The sequence below is a fragment of the Periplaneta americana genome, chromosome 3 (genome assembly GCF_040183065.1).
Source record: "Periplaneta americana isolate PAMFEO1 chromosome 3, P.americana_PAMFEO1_priV1, whole genome shotgun sequence".
In the NCBI taxonomy this organism is placed as follows: Eukaryota; Metazoa; Arthropoda; class Insecta; order Blattodea; family Blattidae; genus Periplaneta; species Periplaneta americana.
Genome location: NC_091119.1, coordinates 109,550,869 through 109,556,868, shown reverse-complemented (window position 1 = coordinate 109,556,868; position 6,000 = coordinate 109,550,869).

Below are 6,000 nucleotides of genomic sequence, written 5' to 3'. Positions count from 1 at the left end.
CCGGAGCGCATTTTTCTCCTCAAATATTAAATATTAACAGCATACGACGCTTTTTGTTGTTGGAAAAAAGAATTAATTTAGTGAATGTAATAGTAATCGTGTCATTAGAAAAGAGTTGTCCAACAATTAATTTGAAGTAGAGGTATTTATACCTTTACAACTTACGCAGGTTATTATATCTTCGACTCATGCAAAGTTTGCGTATATTATGAATAACACATGTAACAGTAATACGATTCTTTTTTCGATAAACTTGCTTCAGGGTTTTGTAAAGGGAACATCATGAAGTAAACAGATACGTTAGTAAGTGAATAATTGAATGAACGAATAAATAAATTGTAATTACATATACTCACATTTAAGTATTACCGTATAATACAAATAATGCATAAATAAAATAAATAAGTAAATAAGATTTGTGTTTGTGTGACTAGATACAACTTTGGAAGTTACAGATAGCAATTACAGATCACTTTTCCTTGGTATGAACCAATTCCCTTCTTGACAATGATTTACGTTAATACGTCACTTCCCTGAACTATCACGAAATATTATAACTTCGGACTTGAACTAGAGACTCCAGCCACGAAGTATCACATGATTCAATTTTCGAAGCGTTGTTAAGCAAGTCCGACAGAGAAGGAGCCTATTGCCCCGTGTTAACTAGAAGTTCAATTTAAACTTACGAGCTAACAGAAATGAAAAACATCATCAAGAAAGAACTGTTGCGTTTTAAGTAATCGTATTTCCCACACAGTTGCTTCGTCTCGAGATCAAAGCAGCAGTCTGCTTGCGCCTCCCCTCACTTCAAACTATTACTGCTATTTGTTCTGTTGTCGTAGAACACATTTCATCTTAGTCTCAAACAAAAACATTTTCTTTATTACGGAAATGTTAATAAATATCTACAATTTTCATTATTCTTTTCCACAGTCATTAAAATTATTCCGCATCCTTCACATACAGCTCCAATAAAAAAAATTGAAATGAAAAACTATCCCAAGAGCATTGAGTTACCACCAATCTATTGCACTTATCCACAGTAACTTTTACAAAACATTTTAATTGGTCTTATACAGAGTGATTCTTATGTGTAAATATTAACAGGGTGTAATGTAGAAGTAAATACAAGACTAAAACATCCTATAATACATGGTGATCCGTTTGGGCATGGCTAAAATAAAAACACCGTAAAACATTTACTACTGAACTTTATTTGTTGAAACTTTCTGCATACAACACTGAAAGATGGGAGATTCCTGGGAGCTCAACATGATCCCCATTGCGCACTCTGCACAACTCATAACGGTGATGCAATTCAGCCCATGTCCGTTGTAACATAAGAGAGGTGATTTGTTGAAAAGCTTGAGTAATTTTTACTCTCAGATCATCAATGTTCCTGGGTTTCTGTGAATATACAATGTCTTTAACAAAACCCCACGCGAAGAAATCAGGAGAGATTAAATCTGGGTTTCGCCTGCGACTTCCTGCATGTTTTTTTAACACAGAATCTGTTTCTACAAATGTTCGATATCTCAACATTATGGAATCGTATTTGGATACATTACGTACACCATACTCACGTAGAAATTCCTTTTGAACTCTTTTAACACTCTAAAATTTAGCATACCAATGTGTTCATTGTGCCCGCTGTTGATTTGTAGTACCATTTTAATCATCTATGATTTTAATTTATCTTTTCAGAGTATCATTATTGATTGTCATATATGGAAACTCCCATCTTTTAATCATAATATAACCAGCAAGAAATTTTTCCTACTATCAATAGCTTTATAATAATAAATTAATATCATCCATACCCAAACGGATCATACTGTACTTTTCCCTGAAAATACTTCTTTTCAGACTTATGCAGCAAAGAAGCAATAACAAACTCAATACAAACTGAAAGTAATTTCTCCCAAAGCTTTTAAAAACGCACGACGTTCATAACGGGTGTTCAATGTGATTTTCCTGAACTCGTAGACAGAGTCGTACTCGTCACCTTAAGACACCTTGTAACGTCAATGAGTTCGCTCAACCTCTTTTCGAACACTTTCATAACCAAGTTCTGCTCTGTCCGGAATGACATTAATGTATACTAACGATTTTAAACTACTTAACTGGTAGAAATTTGGGGGTTCATGCCCGTTGATCTGGCTCGCCAACCATATGGTTCTTCATGACTCCGGCATAATTAGTAAAGCACTTTCAGAAAGAATATTATAGGGCGTTTTGTTTTTGTCTTTACCTCTACATTACGCCCACCCAATATTCATAGTTTGTCTGCTTATGAATCACCCTGTATACAGTATACTGAGTCTATTTCCATTTCTTTTTCAGACATCTGTATTACATTTAAAGACTTCATAATACGTTATGTATATTCTTATCACAGACGCAAGGAAATTGTATTTAACTAAATTTTGCCGTGTTTTCCATGTCAAGCCCATTATGTTTAAGTAATTTTAAATTAAAATATACAAGCTTCCCCAGAACAATGACAATTAATTTAAGATGCAAATAACCTTCCAAACCAGTCACATCAAAATGGTCTGAGGTAAGATCATGGAGGCCTACAGAGTAGCGAGAGGCTAAGGGTGCTATTCATAGACATTTCGCTAGCCCGCGCTACGAGCATGCTAAACTAGCCCCGGCTATCGAGTGATTACTTGTACAGGATTCATATCATATCATATCGCTAACACGGGTTTATGAATGCGCTGATCATCCACCGCAAGCCCGCGCTAAGAATGTCTATGAATACGGCCCTAAGGCTTCCACCTGTACATAGACTACGATCGGCAATAGTGGCAGTAGGGATGTTCTACGTCCCCGCTGTCTTTACACCCAAGGAAATATCCCTGGTATTCATTTCTGTTAGATGCTGAGTAAATCCCAGGGCCATAGTGCGACTGGAAAAATTAGAGATAAAATCGATAACTCGATCGGGAATCGAATCCGCGACCTTCCGCTTTGTAGCGCACGCCTTAGCCGTGATTTGCTCGCGCGCTCTCCTAAATGGGTGTAGTTATATAAATATACAGGTTGTTAAAGAAGTATCCAATATTTTAGGAGGTGATGGTATGCATCAAAACAAGAAAATAATGTCTAATAAACATGGGTCCTACAACACATACTTTCCGAGATCTGAACACTTGTTCATAGGAGGTGCTCAATGTGACGTCCATTCATGGCAATGCATTTCTCTGCCCTACAATACAGCAGACTACCAGATAATCATACCGTAGTTGACACTCCTGGCATGGAATAATAATACGTCGCAAGGAATACTGAAAACAAAAGTCTGGTTGCTGATATGAGCGGGGTTCAGCAGAGATGGTGTTGAGAATTTTCATAATCAGCATGTGTGGGCTGATGAAAATTCCCATGCAGTTGAAGAAACAAGGCATAAGGACCGACGATTCTCAATCAACTTATGAGCAGGCGTTCTTGGTGATAGATTAATGGAGTCATACGTGCAACCACAGAGATTAACTTGGGGTTGTTATCAGGACTTTTTTTATCAATGTATTAAAACAAATTTCAAAGAGTGCGTGATTCCTTTCGCCGAGTGGCAGAGGAATGCATTGCCATGAATGGACGTCACATTGAGCACCTCCTATGAACACGTGTTCAGATCTCAGAAAGTATGTGTTGTAGGACTCATGTTTATTAGACATTGTTTTATTTTTTTGATGCATACTAGCACCTCCTAAAATATTGGATACTTTTTTAACATCCTATATAAGAAGTCTCTACGAAGAACTTTAGCGCTGTCGGGTGTTCTTTGGCTTGAATGCTATTAGAATCCAGGTTCTCATATAAGTAACTTTAAAGACGATAAAACTCTTTAGCATGACAAGGTAGTAAATCTAGGAAAAATAGCCCTGTCCCTGAGTAAAAGGGTTTCAGATTAAATTTACTGATCATTTTCTACCCTAAGTACAATAGGCAATACAATGTACTCTTGTGTGGGAACAAGATTTTTCTCACTCTCCACCTACAATACATACAATGTATCTCCTGGTATATATATATATATATATATATATATATATATATATATATATATATATATATAAATACACGATATAAACTGCCAAAATTATAAAGATTGTAAATCTTGGTTTACTAAACATGATATGTAGTAAAATTTTCTTTTTCTTCCATATTTGTTTTTAGTTCCTAAAATATCAGTTTTTAGGATCGATAGTAGCCTAATATTTACTATTCGAGTAAATGTGAACGTCAATGCCAATGCTCTTACGTCCAACAAAAGCTAACACAACCACAATAGAGAGACAACAGAGTATCCTGATTTGTAAACAAGGATATCACCATAGTTGCAATGTTGGTACATGGCGGATCGAAGTAAATAATGACGGTCTACTAGCATTTCCAAAAACATTACACTCACAGATAAAATGTTTTTCTAGGGAAACCACCAGAAAAGGAATTATTACACTTTTTCACTTTTTTGTTCAGTAATTTATGCTTTATCACAAGGACTTTTTGGCAGTTTATATTGTTTACACTCTGTATATATATATATATATATATATATATATATATATAGTAAATCTATATATATATATATAATGAACTTGTAGAACTTTGCTATTGAATGCCTTCTGATGTAACTGACAATGAATAATAATAATTAAAATAGGCAACATAATTTCTATAAGTAAAATATATATATATATATATATATATATATATATATATATATATATATATATAATCAGCTTTCTGATTGAAGAAACAACCAATTTACGCTTTTGATATGGAACAGTCATATTGTAATGAATAATACATACTGGGGTTCGAAGCAGCAGACTACTGCTGTGGGAAGATCACAGACGAAGTAGTTTTGACGTTTTTTCACGAGTACTGTGCACGAAAAAAGATGAAATGGATTAACATCGTTGAATTTTTTAGTCAGATCTCTTCGACACAACCTGAACTTTGCAAAGTCGCAAACGAAGCAGCTGAAACCAAGATCACCACCAAACTCATGTCAAGTTCAAGGGCAAATACAATTCAAGTGAAAAAGATTACCTTAAATACCGACATTGTAGGTCTCAGTGAATGCAGACGGAATACAATTTCGACAGTTCGCACTATAAGTTATAGAGTGTTCACAAAAGAGATTATAGACTTCAAGGGCGTAGAGCGCTCAGTGACAAATAGCTGACAACTAGGCCTATTTCCCACTACCTGCAGCACCTGTTTCTACATTCTTCTTTTCCTGTTTCAGTGAACGCAGTGCACCTAAGTCCATAATCCTTTCTTGCCAACGTCCTATGTATACTCCAGCTACGTCACTTCTTCTGTCAGTGAAGATGTCTTAACCTTGAACTTCATTTCATGTTGGAAGTCCTACCGATCCTCATTTCTCCTATATTTTTCGCTTCACAAGTGTAGGACTCTTGTTAGTCACGAAGATTTAATATCAATATAATCCAGACTCTAAATATCACATGTCACAGACTCCACATTGAGCACATTATTATGTACAGAACTGCATTACACTGGCAAAATGTCCGGCTTAACCCGTTTTTCTGAAGCGTGGATGTGTCTTGTCAAACTGGAAACGGTGAAGACAGAAGATCCTATCCCACGATCACATTTATCGTAAAATATATTGGTAAATCCTTGCTTAGCGACTCTTTTAAACTACAAAGGCTGTTCCACAGACGATGAAATGGTAAGGTGATAATGGATCAATGGTGCATTGAAAATGTCAAAGTAAATCGAAATATTTGGAGAAACATGTTCCACAGACGCTCTTTTTTTTTTTTTTTGGTAAATAGAAGATTAAGTTATATCGAGACATCTTTAAAATAAAAGTGACAAAAAATGAAATTGATGTCAAGCTGTATGACAAGTATCAGAAGTAGAACTGTACTGAATATTTGTTTAGTTTGCTCGAATAGAACCCGCTGAAGCTCCAGACTATACACTATTAACAACATTGTATCTTAAGTACAGAAT